The sequence below is a fragment of the Myotis nattereri genome (genome assembly GCF_964212035.1).
Source record: "Myotis nattereri genome assembly, chromosome: X".
Classification (NCBI taxonomy): Eukaryota; Metazoa; Chordata; class Mammalia; order Chiroptera; family Vespertilionidae; genus Myotis; species Myotis nattereri.
In genome coordinates this window covers 15,907,681-15,927,108 of record NC_138078.1, presented here as the reverse complement: position 1 = coordinate 15,927,108, position 19,428 = coordinate 15,907,681, and the positions used below count along the sequence as shown (strand labels likewise).

The 19,428-nt window shown below is 44.3% G+C and overlaps 1 protein-coding gene and 2 pseudogenes across 3 annotated transcripts in view; 1 reads left to right on the top strand and 2 right to left on the bottom strand.

Moving 5' to 3' along the window:
- Positions 1 to 11,962, bottom strand: part of ZFX (zinc finger protein X-linked) — a 73,642-nt gene extending 61,680 nt beyond the window's left edge. The window contains exon 1 of the mRNA XM_081081265.1: positions 11,439 to 11,962. The gene's annotated coding sequence lies outside the window, so the exon portion shown is untranslated. The remainder of the gene's footprint in view (positions 1 to 11,438) is intronic.
- LOC308511503 (histone-arginine methyltransferase CARM1-like) lies at positions 8,752 to 11,208 on the bottom strand (annotated as a pseudogene). Its single transcript has 3 exons — positions 10,624 to 11,208; positions 9,833 to 9,929; positions 8,752 to 9,383 (listed from the first exon to the last, which is right to left on the bottom strand). The product of its transcript is annotated as a histone-arginine methyltransferase CARM1-like (transcript).
- Positions 11,213 to 12,113, top strand: LOC308511502 (phosphatidylethanolamine-binding protein 1-like; annotated as a pseudogene). The gene is made up of 2 exons: positions 11,213 to 11,284; positions 11,399 to 12,113. The product of its transcript is annotated as a phosphatidylethanolamine-binding protein 1-like (transcript).
- The last annotated feature ends 7,315 nt before the right edge of the window (positions 12,114 to 19,428 follow it).

Genomic DNA, 19,428 nt, shown 5'->3' with positions numbered 1-19,428 from the left:
GAATTGTCACCTGGCTGTGGCCAGCCTGGGCTTGCAGTGCAGAGCTTCTAGAAAAGCTCTGGGCAGAATTAGGAAGAGACTGAATTCTGTGACTCTAGGGCGGGTGCCAATTTTCCCTCACATGCCTGACCAGCACCATCATTCTTGTATATAGCCCTCCCTTCACACGGCCAAATCTTGGTCTCCTTGGGTCTGATGAACTCTGCTGGCCTCACCCTGATAACTCCACGAGACCCTGCCCCACTACAAAGGTCTGCAGGCACCCGGATGGTGGTGGTTGACCTTGGTGTACTCTGGGACTTTTGCTGAGTGGTTTCAGTCCCAGCACTGGTGCTGAGTTTGAATCTGTATCATTCTGGTGAAGAACACATGCCCCTACCTGGTGACTCACTGAGAACGTACCTCATGCAACTCTCATATCACCAGAGGCTATTTCACTGAGACTAACAGGAAGCCATAGGCGGAAGTGGATTTTGGGGGTGCTTTGGGCTATTTGCTGACCTGCTCCCAGGCTTGGTGCTGGTGGAAACCGGCCTTGGTGTGCAGCTTGGCTCCTCTCATCATACCCAGGCCCAGCAGAGGTAGCACAAACTGTGGATTCCTTTGTAGCTCCAAACAGGTAGCCTTGAGTCAGTCACAGGCAGTGCCTAATATTGACCTGCTGCAACGGAGTCCCTCCCAAGAGGCCCCAGAACCAGCACACCTGGTGGCAGGCTTCAGACCACAGCAGAGCACCACCCAATTAGTTCCTCAAGAAGCATGCCCAAAGGGAAATCTCAGCAGGCACAAATCCTGTTGGGGCAAATTTTGCTTTGTGGGGTCAGTCTCCACACAGCAGTTCATACACTGTGGTTGGGGTCAATCCATATCTTCACCCAGCCTAAGAATCGACCCCACCCACTGAGGGACCAACAACAATCAAGACTCAACTACAACAGGAGGGCTCACATAACCCATACAAGGGCCATTCCTGGAGCACCTAGCTCAGGTGATCAGGGAGACTGTATCACTGAGCCCCACAACATACCTACTACATAAGGCCTCCATACCAAGACAAGAAGACATAGCAGATCTACCTAATGCACAGAAACAAATAGAGAAAGGCAGCCAAAATGAGGAGACAAAGAAACATGCCCCAAATGAAAGAACAAGAGATATCCCCAGAAAAAGAACTAAATGAAATGTAGGCAAGCAATCCACCAGGCATAGAGTTCAAAACAGTAGTTATAAGGATATACAAGGAACTTAGTGAGAACTTCAACAAAGAGATAGTAAACATAAAACAAAGGACATAGAAACAATGAAAAAGAATCAGTCGAAATTTAAGAATACAAAATCTGAAATGAAGAATACACTAAAAGGAGTCAACAACAGATTAGATGAAGCAGAGGATTGAGTCAGCAACTTAAAAGACAATGTAGCTAAAAACACCCAGAGAGGCAAAAAGAAAAAAATAATTTTAAAAAATTATGTGAGAGAGACATATCGATTGGTTGCCTCTCGCACTCTCTAAAAACCAATGGAAAAGTATCCTTGGGTGAGGATTAATCAGAAAAAATAAAAGTACAGCCAATATCCCTCATGAATACAGTTGTAATACAAATAAATAATACAATGATTAATAAATAACACAAGAATAAACTCTGGGCCCTAGCTGGTTTGGCTCAGTGGATAGAGCATCGGCCTGGGGACTGAAGGGTCCCAGGTTCAATTCCGGTCAAGGGCACATGTCTGGGTTATGGGCTTAATCCCTAGTTGGGGGCATGCAGGAGGCAGCCAATCAATGATTCTCTTTCATCAGTGATGTTTCTATCTCTCTCTCTCTCCCTCTCCCTTACTCTCTGAAATCAATAAAAATACATATTTTTTTAAAAAAGAATAAACTCTGGTGCTCGCTTCAGCAGCACATATACTAAAATTGGAACGATACAGACAAGATTAGCATGGTCCCTGCCCAAGGATGACATGCAAATTCGTGAAGCATTCCATATTTAAAAATAAATAAATAAGAAATAATTTATTTGAAGAGGTGGCTGTTGACACACACACACAGAATAAATTCTGTTTCACATACAATTGTAAACCTACTTTTGCCCACCCTTGTATTTAGCAATTAAAATTCAGCAACATATTAAAATAATTATATGGGCTCTAGTATCCAGAATATATCAAAAACATCTACAACTCAACAACAAAAGGACAGACAACCCACTTAAAAAATGAACAAAGGACTTGAATAGACACTTCTCCAAAGAAGATATACACATGGCTAACAAGCATATGAAAAGCTGCTCAACATCACTACTCATTCGGGAAATGAAAATAAAAATCACAATGAGATACGACTTCACACCCACTGGGATGGCCACACGAACAACAAAACATCAAATGAAAAGCACTGATGAGGATGTGAAGACACTGGAACCCTCACACATTCCTGGTGGGAATGCAAAATGGTGTGGCCACTTTCGAAAAGGTTTGGCTGTTCCTCAAAAAGCTGAAACACTGAATTACCATATGAGCCAGTAATTCCACTTCTAGGTATATACCCAAAAGAATTGAAAACAGGTGTTCAAACAAAAACTTATACATGATGTGCATAGCACCACTGCTCACAATAGCCAAAAGATGGAAACAACCCAAATGCTCATCAACAGATGAACAGATAAACAAAATATGCCATCTTATTCAGTCATAGAAAGAAATGAAGTACTGACACATGCTCTGACATGGATGAACCGCAGAAACATTGTGCTACGTGAAACAAACCAGACACAAAAGGCCACACACTGTATAATTCCATTTACATGAAATATGCAGAGTTGGCAAATCCGTAGAAACAAAAAGCAGATTAGTGGTTGCCAGGGGTTGGGAGAATGGGAATGAGGAGTGATTGCTTAATGAGGATGAGGTTTCCTTTCGGAGTGATGAAAATGCTCTGGAATTAGATAGTGGTGATGATTGCACAACATCGTGAATGTACTTAGTGACAATTGTACACTTTTAAATGGCTAAAATAGTAAGTTTTATGCGATGTGTATTTTATTACAGTAAAAAAAATTTTTTTAAGAGTCATACACCATGGCCAAGGGAGGTTTATTCCCTGGATGCAAATCTAGTTCAATATTTAAAATCCCTTCAACAAGCTAAAAAAGAAAAAAAATCACATAATCATATCAATTGATGCAGAAAAGCATTTGACAAAATTCAACACTGATTCCCGATAAATATTCTCAGAAAACTAGGGATAGAAGGTAACTTCAACTTGATAAATAAAACCTACAAAAAAACCTTACAGCTTACATTATGCTTATTGGTGAAAAACTGACTGTTTTCCCCATAAGAACAGGAACAAAGCAAGGATGTCTGCTCTCATCATCTTATTCAACATACTACTGAAAGTCCTAGCCAGTGCAACATGACAAAGAAATAAACTGAAATAAAATAAAAGGAATTGTGATTGAAAAGAAAGAAATAAGGCTGTCTCTATTTGCAGATGCCATGAATGTTTATGTAAAAATGTCCCACCGGTGTGGCTCAGTGGTTGAGTGTGGACCTATGAACCAGGAGGTCATGGTTCGATTCCCAGTCAGGGCACATGCCTGGGTTGTAGGCTCGATCCCCAGTATGGGGCATGCAGGAGGCAACTGATCCATGATCCTCTTTCATCATTGATGTTTCTATCTCTCTCTCCCTCTCCCTTCCTCTCTGAAATCAATAAAAATATTTTTTTAAAAAATCTATAAAATAACTCCTAGAGCTAATAATTTTTACAGCATCATAGGATACAAGATAAGTGTATAACATAACTGTATTTCTATATATTAGCAATGAACACATGGACACCAAAATTTAAAATAAAATACCATTTACAATTAGTAAAAAATAAAATACTTAGGTATAAATCTAACAAAACATGTATAAGACTTGTATCCTTAAAAACTACAAAACCCTGTGCAAGAAATACAAAAAGGTCTAAATAAATGGAGAGACTTTTTGTGTTCGTGAATTAGGAGACTCAACATAGAAAAGATGTTAGTTCTCCCCAAATTCCTGTACTGGTTTAATGCAATTCCTATCCAAATCTCAGTGTGTGTATGTGTGTGTGTGTGTGTGTGTGTGTGTACGACCAGGGCTGGGGAACGAGTCTGCAATCAAGGTATGTGCCCTCGCCTGGAATTGAACCCGGACCCTTCAGTCTATGGGCCAATGCTCTATCCACTGAGCCAAACCAGCTAGGGCTCAACAATAATTTATAGATGTAGACAAGGTTATCCTAATATTTACATAGAAAGGAAAAGGAACTAGAATAGCTAAATTAATTTTGAAAAAAGAAGAAGAAAGTAGAAAAAAATTAGTCTACCTGATTTCATGATTTATTATATAGCTACAGTAATCCAGATTGTAGACGTATAGACATAGGTCAATGAACAGAATAGAAAATCCAGAAACAGACCCACACAAAGATACCCAACTGATTTTTGACATGGATGCAAAAAATAATTCAATGGAGGAAGGAGAGTATTTTCATCAAATGGTGCTCGATTAATTGAACAGCCATAAGGTAAAAAAAAAAAAGAAAAAAACCTAAACCTGAACCTCACACCTGATATACAAATGAACTCAAAATGGATTGTGGACTTAAATGTAAAACATAAAATTATAAAACATTTAGGGGCCCTGGCTGGTTTGGCTCAGTGGATAGAGCGTCGGCCTGTGGACTGAAAGGTCCCGGGTTCGATTCCGGTCAGGGGCATGTACCTTGGTTGCGGGCACATCTCCAGTGGGAGGTGTGCAGGAGGCAGCTGATCGGTGTTTCTCTCTCATCGATGTTTCTGGCTCTCTATCCCTCTCCCTTCCTCTCTGTAAAAAATCAATAAAATATATTTTTTAAAAAAAACATTTAGGGGAAAAACATAGGATAAAATCTTCAGGACCTAGGGCCAGGCAAAGTGTTCTTATTTTTATTTTTTATTGATTTCAGAGAGGAAGGGAGAGGGAGAGAAAGATAGAAACATCAAAGATGAGAGAGAATCACTGATCGGCTGCCTCCTGCATGCCCCCTACTGGGGATCTAGCCTGCAACCCGGGCATGTGCCCTTGACTGGAATTGAACCCGGGACCCTTCAGTCTGCAGACCGATGCTCTATCCACTGAGCCAAACCAGCTAGGGCCAGGCAAAGTGTTCTTAAACTTAACATCAAAAGCACCATAAAAGGAAAAACGGGTAAGCTGAACCTCATCAAAATGTAAAATTTTGCTCTGTGAAATATCTAGAGGATGAAAAGTCAAGCTACAAACTGGGAGAAAATATTTGCAAATCACATATCTGACAAAGGATTAATCTCTCAAAACTCAACTGTAGAAAAGCAAATATTCCAATTACAAAATGAGGCAAATACATGAACAGACATTTCACCAAAGAGGATATACAGATGGCAAAAAGCCCATGAACGCCATTAGCCATTAGAAATGCAGATTAAAACCACAATGAGACATTATAGTTTTGTAAGACGTTACCATTGGGGGAAAATCAGTAAAGGATACGTGGGATATCTCTGTATGATTTCTTAGAACAGCATGTGAATTCATAATTATCTCATAATAAAAAATGTACTTTTAAAATAAGATGGAGCCAAAACCGGTTTGGCTCAGTGGATAGAGCGTCGACTTGCGGACTGAAAGGTCCCAGGCTCAATTCCGGTCAAGGGCATGTACCTGGGTTGCGGGCACATCCCCAGTGGGAGATGTGCAGGAGGCAGCTGATCGATGTTTCTCTCTCATCGATGTTTCTAACTCTCTATCTCTCTCCCTTCCTCTCTGTAAAAAATCAATAAAAATATATTAAAAAAATAAATAAAATAAAATAAGATGGAATACAGAGAAAATGGTGCTGAGAGGGACATTTATAGCTTTAAATATCTGTATCACAAAAGAAAATATCAAATCAATAACCTGTGCTTCTATTTTAGGAAACTAGAAAAAGGAGAGCAAACTACACCCAAAGCGAGATAAGACATAATAAAGATTAGCACTGAAATCAATGAAACAGAAAACAATAGAGAACATTTAAAAACTAAAAGTTGGTTCTTTGAAAAGACTGACAGAGAGAGAGAGAGAGAGAGAGAGAAAGAGAGAGAGAGAGAGAGAGAGAGAGAAGACACAAATTACCAAAATCAGGAATGAAAGAGGATACAACACTGCCCACACTACAGAAACTAAAAGGATTAAAAAGGGTTTGTATGAACAAGTTTATGCCCACACATTGCACATCTTAGATGAAATGGACAAATTCCTGAAAAGACACAAATTATCAAAATCAACCCCCTAAGCAACAGAAAATCTGAACACACCTACAGCAAGAAATCGCATTACTAATTTGAAATCTTCCCTGAAAGAATAGCTCAAATCTAAGTGGCTTCACTGGCAAACTGGTGAATTCTATCAAATATTTAAAGAAGAAATTATTACCAATCCTTCACAAACTCTCAGAAAATAGAGGAAGACAGAATACTGCCCAATTCATTCTACGAGGCTAGCTTTACCCCTTACCAATACCAAACAAAGCCATCATCAGAAAAGAAAACTAAAAATCAATATCCCTCATTAACATAAATGTAAGAATATTTAAGAAAATATCAACCAACTGAATTAAGCAGCATATAAAAAGAATCATACACCGTGACCAAATGGGATTTAGGCTGGGAATACAAATACTGAGGGAAATACACGGGCCTAATGTTAGCTACAAGGAAAAAGAACGCCTTCCATAACAGATCCTTGAGGTTTCTCTGTGTCTAGTGGCTGACACTGACCCTCCTCCCCTCCAGGCCCCAGGGCCTCCTGTTCTAGCTCTTGGCAGGGATTAGGGAGGCGGACCCAGAGGGGCTCAGGGACAGGATAGCAGCAAGAGGCAGGGCCTTCCCGACAGCTGGAGTGGGCTGTACATTCAAGTGTGAGGTGAACCCTTTTGTGACACATATATGGAACTGCACAGGCCTGGCCCCACCCTGTTCTGAAGTCCTAGCACGGCCACCCCTCACCACTGAGACTCTGAGTTGGGGGAGGGGGACTGCTGGCTCCGCCTGGCCAGCCTGGTTTCTCAGAGGGTCTGTGGATTAACACTGGTTCTTTTCATAAAAAAATAAAATTTAAAAAGCAGCATGTTATTGCCCATTGTGACCAAGGCCTAGGGAGGCCCCGTCTGGCTAAGACTGCCTTCCCACTGGAGACAGGCAAGGGGGGCCGGCACTGGGGAACCGGGCAGGGCCACAGTTGCTCCCTACCACCCACCCACAGGGCCTGCAGCTGTCAGGCCTGGGCACGTCTGTTTCGTTAGATTTCAAGCCCACGTCAGGGTAGAGAGGGCAGGAGGGGGAAACAGGGATCCCATGGTATGATCTTGTGTAAAATATGGCAGTGACCCACGCTCGGGGCCAAGATGTGAGTGGGCGGTGGGGGTAGCGGCAGCAACATTGTGTAAAAAGTGTCCAAGTTCGCCCTAGCTGGTTTGGCTCAGTGGATAAAGCGTCGGCCTGTGGACCAAAGGGTTCTGGGTTCTATTCCAGTCAAGGGCACATGCCCAGGTCATGGGCTTCATCCCCAACGTGGTGCATGCAGTGCAGGAGGCAGCCAATCAATGATTCTTTCTCATCATTGATGTTTCTATCTCTCACTCCCTCTCCCTTTCTCTCTGAAATCAATCCTATATAATAAAAGGCTAGTATTCAAATAGACTGAAAGGCAGAACAACTGAATGGTCACGACGACGTGCACTGACCACCAAGGGGGCACGTGCAGAACATGGCGGGCATCGGCCACGGTGAGATGGTGGAGCAGGTGAGCAGGGGCACCAGACCAAGGCAGGGCGCTGGTCGCAGTCATTGGGGCGAGCCTCTGGTGGTTACTGAAAATTCTTTGCTCCCGCGCTGTGGTCCTGCCCGGCACTGGCCCCGATCGCTCGGTGCCGTCAGCAGGTGCGAGTGGCTGCTGGCCCTGATTGCCCCTCAGGGCTCCTCCACCTCCCCCTGCTCTTGAGGGGCAATCGGGGCCAGCAACCACCTCTCACACCCGCTGCTGGTGACAGTGACGGCCCCACTTGCACCCGCTGCCAGCACCAGAGCCGCTGCTTGCACCCACTGCCAGCGCCCAACGCTGGTCCCAATCGCTTGGCACTGTCAGAGGGTGCAAGCGGCAGCTGATGGCCCTGATCACCACTGAGGACTTCTCCACCTCCCCCTGCTCCTGGAGGGCGATGGGGCCAGCAGCCACCGCTCACACCCACTGACAGCACCGGCCCTGCTTGCACCCTTTCGCACCCACTGCTGGCACCAGCCCCAATTGTTTCGCACCATCGTACCATCAGCGGGTGCGAGCAGTGCTGGCTCATCAGCACATGGGAGCAGTGGCAGCAGGAGTGGGGCTGTGGGCAGACAGGGGACCGAGGCCGAGGTGAGAGGGGCCGGGCGGAGGTGCAGAGGATGGGCTGAGACCTGCCCCTGTGCCCGCCACAGCATCGCAGCCCACAGTTCCTTTCAAGGTGCACGAGTTCATGCACTGGGCCCCTAGTAAAAATATATATATTTTTAAAAAGTGTCCATTTCTATAGGCAAAGAGGACCATGACCAGTATTTGGGCTTCTCCAATAGTGGGGTGAAAGCTGCGCAGGCGCAGGGGTGGGTGGGCAGGGCCTTCATTTGGTTTCTTGGTGCTTGCTGTCAGTCCATTCCTCACTGGAGGGACCTAGCTCCCCTAGTTCATGGTGTTGGTTGGGATGGACATGGGTGAGGCCATGGAGATGGCAGGGATGCCCATGGTGAACTGTTGACCGGGTGGTGGGTGCTGGAGCCCCACCACTGCTGCCCTGGGTGCCAGAGGACCCTAAAGGAATCAGGTTGTTGTGGCCCACACTGGAGCCGCCTGTGATAACATTGCTCAGGCCCAGGCAGTCAGCATCCCAGCTGCAGCCATCGCACTGCTGAGGTTTAGGTGCTGCCCATGTTCCACGTGCTCTCCAAGGGGGTGTAGTGGGACCCAGGCTGGGGTGGGGGTGTCGCGCCTGTGTATCTGAAGAAGGGGGTTTTTCAGATCCAGTAGGTGACTGGATTTGGAACCCGTCTGGTCTACCTGGGCCACAATACTGATGTTGTAGCTCTGTCTTCTGTAGGCAATAAGCAGGCATGTCCCTGAGAGTGTGTCCCCAGCCTTGGCAAACACTGGTGACTGCAACAGGCACCAGACCTGGTACCAGTGGGTCAGGGGCTCTGTTGGGGCCTGGACAAGCCACACAGTTATTATAAGCCAATGAGCGTGACGTCAAACCAGAAAGCCAGACCCTGAAGCAGCCCGGAATGCAGAATGTGGAATTTGTTTTTCTTTTTTCTCTTACCACTCCCCCCCTCCCCCAGCATGTGGAATTTGAATGGGATTTCTATCCTGTGCAAGTCTCCATCTTTGGCTTCTAAGGACTTCACCGTGTACTTGACAGGCATGGCCATCAAGATCCAGGTGCCAGTCCCAAAGGGTTTGGCTCAGTGGATAGAGCGTCGGCTTGCAGACTGAAGTGTCCCAGGTTCGATTCCAGTCAAGGGCATGTACCTTGGTTGCGGGCACATCCCCAGTGGGGGATGTTCAGGAGGCAGCTGATCGATGTTTCTCTCTCATTGATGTTTCTAGCTCTCTATCCCTCTCCCTTCCTCTCTGTAAAAAATCAATAAAATATATATTTTTTAAAAAGATCCAGGTGTCAAATGTGTCCACTACAAGCTTCCAGAAATATTCATCCACAACAGTGCCTCGGAGGGCCGACAGATGGCTGGTACCAGAATCTGGCCTTAGTGAATTGCTCCATGTAGAGCAGTTCATCCATGAAGGGCACGGGGTAGGCATCACCAACGATAGGGAACATGTTTCCATTAGGCCTCAGGTACCTGGCATGTTGGTAGCATGTAGCCCATAGGCCAGTGATGGCGAACCTTTTGAGCTCGGCGTGTCGGCATTTTGAAAAACCCTAACTTAACTCTGGTGCCGTGTCACATACAGAAATTTTTTTGATCTTTGCAACCATAGTCAAACAAAGACTTATATTTTTGATATTTATTTTATATACTTAAATGCCATTTAACAAAGAAAAATCAACCAAAAAAATGAGTTCGCGTGTCACCTCTGACATGCCTGTCATAGGTTCGCCATCAGTGCCATAGGCTCTGAGATGGTGATGTACACTGGCTCAGGGAGCGAGACCTCTTCTACCTTCCGGGAGATGACCATGATACAGCAGCTGAGTACAGTCGGTGAGGTTATTCTTCACCAAGAACTACGGGGGCTGGACCACGGTCCTGCCCTCCACTGCCTATGTCTTCCTTACTCCTGCTTGGGCAGCAAAAAGCAACAGGAGCCCAGCTAGTGTGACTCAGAGGTTGAGTCTCGACCTATGAACCAGGAGGTCACCATTGGATTGCCGATCAGGGCACAGGCCCAGGTTACCGCTCGATCCCCAGGGTGAGGGGTGCATGAGGCAACTGATCCATGATTTTCTCTCATCATTGATGTCTCTCTCTCTCCCTCTCCCTTCCTCTCTGAAATCAATTATATATACATATAGATTTTTTTTTTTAAAGCGACAGGATCCCAGAGCCACAGCCAACATCAAGAACGACCTTGTCCTTGAAGTCCCTGTGGCTCTGCAGTATGGCACGCTGCTAGGTGCTCATCTGCACGTAGCCTTGCATCCTGTTCTGCTCCCGGGGCAGGTGGCCATAAAACTGGAAATACTGCACGGAGATGGAGGACGACTCCTCCCTCGCTCGAAGAACACCGACCGCTCCAGGCTATGGCCCCGGCAGGTCTTTAGGATATTGCAGAAGGAATAGATTTTGGGTTCGGCAAACTGGATGAGGACGCTACTGCAGCCCAGGGTAATGACGATGAAGGACTGCTTGCCCACGCGGCTGCACTCCGTCTCGCGGGACACCGAGCCCCCCTCCCCCCGCCACACACACACATCTTCACGGCTGTAGAGGGCGATGCCTGCCTCGGCGGGGCTAGAGCGCATCGCCTGCGGCTCCGCGCGCCCCTGATCCCGCCGATCGCATCGCCGATGGCGAGAAGGTGGGCGCCAGGGAGCCCCGATTCGGCCGCGCAGGGCCCCGAGACGCCCCGGCCCGCCACCCCCACAACGCCCGCCCCGCCGCCGCCGCCGCTGCCATCTTAGATGCGGCTCCGGCTCCGGCTCCGCTACCGCCGCGCCCGGGCCCAGGCCGCTGCCTGGATCTATAAATTTAACGCGATCCCTATCCAAATTCCAGCAGGCCCTTTTGGGGAAAAATCGACAAGCCGGGCTTAAAATTTCTACAGAAATTCAAAGGATTGAGAATAGTAAAAACAATTTCGAAAACAGAAAAGTTGGAGGATTTCTATTACCCGATTTAAAATCTTACTTTACAGCTCCTGGTCTCCCGTGGCTCTCGGCTCCTGCTCTGGCTCTCCCGGCTGTCCGCCTGCTCCGCCCCGTGTGCCGGCGGACCTCGGGAAGTGGTCCCGGCCCTGGAGCCTGCAGGGGGTGGATGAGACTCCGCAGCACCCGCTGCAGGTCGCATACGCCGGGGTGGAGGTAGACGAGCTGGGCAAAGTGCTGACGCCCACCCAGGCTGAGAACCGACCCACTAGTATTGCAAGGGATGGCCTTGAGCTAAGTAAACTCTACACCTTGGTCTCCACAGACCCGGATGCTCCCAGCGGAAAGGACCCCAAACGTAGGGAATGGCACCATTTTCTGGTGGTCAACAAGAAGGGCAGTGACATCAGCAGTGGCACAGTCCTCTCTGATTATGTGGGCTCTGGGCTTCCAAAGGGCACAGGACTTCACTGGCCGCTGAAGTGGGACGAGCCCATTCTCAGCAACCGACCTGGAGGCCACCCTGGTAAATTCAAGGTGGCATCTTTCCACAAAAAGTATGAGCTCAGTCCCCAGTGGCTGGCACGGGCTACCAGGCAGAATAGGAGGATACGTGCCCAAGTTCTGTGAGCAGCTGTCTGGGAAGTGGGGGAAAGCCAGGAAACAGAAATCGCCCCGGGGCCTCAAGCAATGTTCTCAAGTTCAGCTATGCATGTAGATTTCTCTCCTTCCCTGTTCCCTTTCTCATAGGCGAGACCTGAGCAGATCGTGCTTTAGGGTGACTTTTCCTTCTGCCTGTCCTTTAAAGGGTCACACACCCTGCTTTATGTTTTGCTCAAACTTGAACTCCATTTTGGGGGATATTTTGGTACTATGATGGGCTCATCATTAGACATTAGGAAAATACAAATTAAAACCACAATGAGATACCACTAAATATCCACCAAAATTAGAATAATAGAAGAAAACAGACAATACCAAGTTTTGGAAAGGATGTGAAGAAACTGGAACTCTTATACATTACTGAAGGGGATATAAAATGGTACAGCCACTTTGGAAAACAGGTTAGCAGTTTCTTAAAAAGTAGAACACAGACTTACCATACAACCTAACATTCCACTCCCAGGAATCTACTCAAAGAAAAATGAAAACATATGTCTACACAAACTTGAATGCTAATGTTCATAGCAGCATTATTCTTAATAGCCAAAAAAGTGGAAACAATCCTAATGTCCATCAATTGGTGAATTGATAAATGTGGTATATCTTTACAGTGAAATACTACTCAGCAATAAAAAGAGACAAACTGCCCTAGCTGGTTTGGCTCAGTGGTCAGAGCATCGGCCTGCAGACCAGTGTCCTGGGTTCGATTCCGGTCACCTCCCCAGCACTGGGCCCTGGTCAGGGCTCATGCTCACATTGATGTTTCTCTCTGTCTTTCCCTCTCTCTTCCACTCTCTCTCTGAAAATCAATTGAGGCAAGGATTAACCCCCCCCCAAAAAAAAGGAAATAAAAAAAAAGAAACAATGCAGAAATAAACATCATGAACAAATATTTTTTTTTCTTTTTTTTAATATATTTTATTGATTTTTTACAGAGAGGAAAGGAGAGAGATAGAGAGTCAGAAACATCGATGGGAGAGAAACATCGATCAGCCGCCTCCTGTACATCTCCCACTGGGGATGTGCCCGCAACCCAGGCACATGCCCTTGACCGGAATCGAACCCGGGACCCCTCAGTCCGCAGGCCAACGCTCTATCCACTGAGCCAAACCGGTTTTGGCAAGCAAATATTTCTTTATGATACATTCCCCCATGTGGGATTCTGGGTTAAAGGGTGAGATATTTTAAATCTTGTTATAATCAAACTGTCTTCTTTAAAGAATGTACTTGTTTATATCCTCACCAACACTGACTGCTATAAATTGTTTTAATTTTTGCCAATTTTAAAGAGTGAAAAATGAATCACACTTAGTTTTCACATTCCTTATTACTAGATAGGCTGAGCACTTCACAAATGTGTATTGGATATTTGTATTTCTTCTATAAATAGCCTATACATATTTGCGAGATGGATTTTCCCTGCTGCCAAAAAGCTGAAGTCAGACACATTATTCACTAATGGTGCCTTATCCTCCAGAATACAGTGTGATTATTACCCTGATGCCAAATGTTTGTAAACGTTCCCTTAAATGCAAGCATAGTAAGAGGAATATTTGTCTAAGTTCTTCCTGAACAATGATATGATCTCTGAGTATAAGAGAACAATGGGCCCTAACCGGTTTGGCTCAGTGGATAGAGCCTCGGCCTGCAGACTCAAGGGTTCCGGGTTCGATTCCGGCCAAGGGCATGTACCTTGGTTGCGGGTGCATCCCCAGTGGGGAGTGTGCAGGAGGCAGCTGATCGATGTTCCTCTCTCATCAATGTTTCTAACTCTCTATCCCTCTCCCTTCCTCTCTGTAAAAAATCAATAAAATATATTTTAAAAAAATAAAAATAAAAATAAAATAAAAAAATAAAAGAACAATGGTTCAGCACAAAACTCATTTTCATGATCCAATAAGACACTATCTTATAAGTCCCAACAGTCCTTTCCTGTTGTGGAGTCTGAGGCACTAAGAAAACTCCATGGAGGTGAGATGCTGCATATGCTCCTGCCTGTGGGACCATTTCACTGTCACTAACTTCTCCAGGTGCCCAAGTCAAATCAATATGCTCAAGAGTCTATACGAGTTCTCTTCCTGCTAGTTTTTAGCCACCTAAAGCAATGCAATATGTATTTTGTCTCATTTCTATTCTATTTTTATATTACTGATTTGTGCTGGGAATATTAATTTTTCACGTGTCATACAAGTTTTAAGAATTTTCTCTCGCCGAAACCAGTTTGGCTTAGTGGATAGAGCGTCGGCCTGCGGACTGAAAGGTCCCAGGTTTGATTCCGGTCAAGGGCATGTACCTGGGTTGCGCGCACATCCCCAGTAGGAGATGTGCAGGAGGCAGCTGATCGATGTTTCTCTCTCATCGATGTTTCTAACTCTCTATTTCTCTCCCTTTCTCTCTGTAAAAAATCAATAAAATATATATTTTTTTTAAAAAAAAGAATTTTCTCTCAACCTATCATCTTTTAAATCTGCAATATCTTTGGCCATAAGTTTTGAACTTTTATTTATTGGGTCTGTCAATTTTCCCTTTATAATTTTTGGGTTTGTTTTGCCTTCCCCATCCAAATTACTAAAATAATCTCATATTTTCTTTGTTCATAATTTTGTCTCGATGAAGTTTTACATATGATTTTCAATAAAATATCTCTATCGCCAAATAGCTAGCCATTTGGACTAAAACACAGTCTATCTTTTTCTTCACTGACATAAAATGCTACCTATAGTATATATTATTAAAATTTTAGATCTGGTTATAGTTTGTTCCAATGATTAATCTATTTCTGTATTAATACCATGCTTCTTATATTGTGGCTTTATATGTCAACTCTCCCATGATAATTCCTTTTCAAAGTTTATTTACTATTCTTGTGAATTTAGTTTTCCAAATCTTTATGTTTAGCTGAACAAGTTCTTTAAAGTCTTATTGAAATTTTTATTGATTGCACTTTTATGGAAAAAATGGCAGTCATCTGTACAATGTTGGGTATTCCCATCCAAGAATATTGCCTATTTTCTTATTATTCATATCTCCTTTTTTGTCTTTCAGCAAATGTTGGTTGTATTCATATATACCTTGAATATTCTTGCCAAATTTATACCTGGATGGTTTATAACTATTGCATTTTCTGATTTGTGTATCTGTGTGTTGTAAATGAGTAAATTATTTAGTAAACTAATAATTTTTGCATGTTCATCTTGAACTCTGTCACTTTACTGAATTCTCTTAGCAGTTCAAGTTTTTCAGTTTCTGGGTTGTCTTTCAGGTAGACAACCTTAGACCTAGTAAATAATGTTCTGTCACTTCCATTCCCAATATTTATATCTCATGTGCTAAGCCCCAGAGAATCATGTTGTAGAATTGAAGTGGCAGCTGACATTCTTGACTTGTTCCAGGACTTGAAAATTCAGAAACAAAACAATAACATGAATTCTGGTGGAATGCAATTGATGACTGCTTCCCACCCTGTAAATTTGTGGGGTTATTTTATTAACCCCACAAGCCCCCTTTCTATTCAAGTGAAACTTTTTATCAAGATGAAAATTTTTCATCATTAAAAATGATAATTCTGCCCTGACCGGTTTGGCTCAGTGGATAGAGCGTCGGCCTGCGGACTGAAGGGTCCTGGGTTCGATTCCGGTCAAGGGCATGTACCTAGGTTGCAGGCACATCCCCAGTGGGAGGTGTGCAGGAGGCAGCTAATCGATGTTTCTCTCTCATCAATGTTTCTAACGCTCTATCCCTTTCCGTTCCTCTCTGTAAAAAATCAATAAAATATATTAAAAAAAATGATAATTCTGATAGTCTCTAAGTACACAAGTTAATAGTTTTCTTCTCTATATCACCTATGTTTTTAAATTTTTGAATTGTACCAAATACATCTTCAAGGTATGCTTTTTATTTCAACCGATAAAAACACTCAAGTGTACACAAGAATGCATTATTTTTGATATATATTGCTGGACTTAATTTACTAATATTTTAATATAAATTGTATAACTTTATTAGAGGCCCAGTGCACAAAATTCATGTGGGGGGGGTGGCGAGGGGAGGGAGTCCCTCAGCCCTGCCTGCACCCTCTCCAATCTGGGACCCCTTGGGGGATTTCTGACTGCCTCTCGCAATCTGGGACCACTAGCTCCCAACCGCTCGCCCGCCTGCCTGCCTGATCATCACTAACCACCTCTGCCTGCCTGCCTGATCGCCCCTAACTGCTCCCCTACCGGCCTGATCGCCCCTAGCTGCTCCCTTGCTGGCCTGATCACCCTTAACCAGCTCTGCCTCGCCCCACACCTGGGACCCAGGATTCCTTCCTCCAGCCAGTCGCAGGTACCCAGGACCCAGGCTTCCCTTCCTCTGGCCGGCCACAGGCACCCAGGACCTGGGCTGGCTTCGCCTGGGCCAGCCACAGCCGCAGAGGACCATGGGCGGGTGGCTTCACCCAGGCTGCAGCCGCTGGCACCTGGAACTGTGGGGTGGGCGGCTTGTTCCTCTCCCAGGCTGCAGGAACAGGCACTGATACCCAGGACCATGGGGCGGGCAGCTTGTCCCTCTCCCAGGCTGCAGCCTGGCTGGTCCCCATTCCTTTCTCACAAGCTCATTTGTGCCTGGCTGGTCCCCATTCCACTCACCCCAGTGTTGAGTGTCTGAGCAGTTCTGGCATGAGGTTGTGAGGGCGCAAGGACATGAGGGCGTGACAACTATTTGCATATTAGCTCTTTATTATATAGGATGAAGTCTCTAATGGTTTTGTTGTTTTTTGTAGTATTCTTTCCAGTTTTGGACAGCAGGGATAGAATAATTTTGAACAATGAGTTAGGATGTCTCCTTTTTTTGCCCCCTCTTCATTTCCTATTTTCTGGAACAATTTAAGTATCAGAATTACCTATTCCTTAAAATTTGGCAGAATGTGAAAATTTTTGCAAAGGTACTTTTTTAACATGCTCAGTTTCTTGATTATCAATATTTTAAGGGTACCTGCTTCATTTTTGGTATTTTAAAAATGTTTTTATGTACTTCTAGAAAAGTATCCATTTCACTGGAAGCTTTACCACATTTTTTTCTAAAAATGGCATTTCAGAAATTTTATGAGTGCAACTTTTTGCACACTCTTATTAGAAGGAAAGTTCTTTTTTCTCTGCAAAAGCCAAATGTAAACACACACATCTTGGGAGGTTATACACAAAGAGTGAAATAGTGCAGAGCTTTTTAGGTCAGCCTGGATGTCATTTGGATGATGTCACAGCTTCACTGTCCTTATGCTCCCCCCCCACTTCTGTGAGACTAACTTTATAATTTATCAGAGTTGTACATAGCATTCGCTTACAAAAAGGGTACCTACTTATGTTGAGAACAGACTGCAGTGGTGAAAGTGTGGAAGCAGGAAGGACTTATAGGGTTATTGTCACTGGTGACTACAAGTAAGATGGTAGCAGCGGAGGTGATGAGAACTGGTCAGATTCTGAAAAGATCTTGCTGACGAGAGCCAACAGAATTTAGATGCCATGAACTTTCATCAGCAACATCACATTATAGGCAGATTCTCAACTAGGTATATCTTTTGCTGAGAATCACTGTACCAACTTTAAGTTCTATGAAAATAAGGCCCATTGTTTTATTTGTATATTCCCATTTACACTAAGCATAGTGTTTTGCAAATTTATTGAAATTCATGTAAGAGACTTCTGGTTTCAATTTTGACATGAGCTTAATTAAATTGGTTGCGCTAGCCAGTGTGGCTCGGTTGGTTGGGCCTCATCCTGTGCTCCTAAAGGTTGCCGATTTGATTCCCAGTCAGGGCACATGCCCAAGTTGTGGGCTGGATCTCTGGTAGGGGGCGTGCAGAGGCAGCCTATCAATATTTTGCTCTCATATCAGTGTTTCTCCCTTTGTCTCTAAAAATTAGCAAGAATATTTTTAAAAATAATAAATTAGTCAATTATTGCAAAGCTCTGGATCTTACATCATTCCAGAATTTCTGGTAAATGCTTAGAAAACACAGGGGGACATATTAGATATAAACTTAATGTTTGGATTAGAACCTTGTTTTATTTAATGTAGGGAGCTGATATAGGGTTAAGCCTCCGACTGACCTGTGGGCAAAGTCACAAACAATTCCCAGCTTAGAGGGCACAGTCCTCTTAGCATAATTAGGCTTGACCTTGTGACACTCCCTAGATCTTATCTGGGAAGTATAACCATGGTGTAAACAAGTGAAACTCACAAGAACAAAAACAAGTGAAACTCACAAGAACAGTGTAAACAAGTGAAACTCACAAGAACAGTGTAACTTTGGTAACCACTACCTTGTTTACCTCTCACTATAAAATAAAGGCTCAGCTTGCCTTGGGATCTCTCTCTCTGTGGCCTCAGCCAGGCACAGGGAAGATCCACGGAGACTAAGGAAAGCTAGAGAGTTCTGAACGCTGTCTCCATGTAAAACATTCTTCGCCGACTCCGTCCACACCTTTGGGAACCCCTGGACCCACTGGGGCTGGACCCCAGCAATTTAAGTGTGTTCCAGACGCTATAGCACAACCCTTCAAAGTCAACCAAGTATGTAACATTAATATGGTTCCTCAAAACTTATACTTACATAACTCATAGTCATAGATACTAAACTTCTATGACACACCAGCTTCAATGCCCAAAAGAGCATACTATTATGACTATGGCATCCAATCCCACATTAAATGCAAATTGAAGAAAAGCAAACCAGGGTATTATCAGACTACCAAAACTCAGTAAGATTCTGTGTTATCTGATACACCTACTTCTCAACTCTCTAAACTTGTTTCTCAACACGGGAGTTTTTAAAAACATCACACCTCAGCTCCACCCCAAGCCAATTAAATCAGAATCTCTGTGGGGCATCTATCTTTTGTTAAAAAATACTTATTTTATTGATTTCAGAGAGGAAGGGAGAGGGATAGAAACCTTAATGGTAAGAGAGAATCATGGACTGGCTGCCTCCTGCATGCCCCCTACTGGGGATAAGCCTGCAACCTGGGTATGTGTCCTGACCAGGAATTGAACCTGGACCCTTCAGTCTGCAGGCCCATGTTCTATCCACTGAGCCAAACCAGCTAGGGCAGGCAGCTTTCTTTTTTTCAGATTTCTCCAGCAATTCTAATGTCATTCAGAGTTGAGAACCACTGTTCTAACAGAATCTTATGAAACAAAAAATAAGTAAAAAATTAAACAGCACAGCACATGAAAAGTATAGGAACATGGAGAATAAGTTAAAAATCAAAGGGCACACCCCTTGCTTTCTAACATCTTTTCTCTTGAAAGCTCATTAGATTACTAATATTAAAAAACAAAACAACACACAAAACTTTCCCCGGCTGGTGGCTCAGTGGTTGAACATCGAC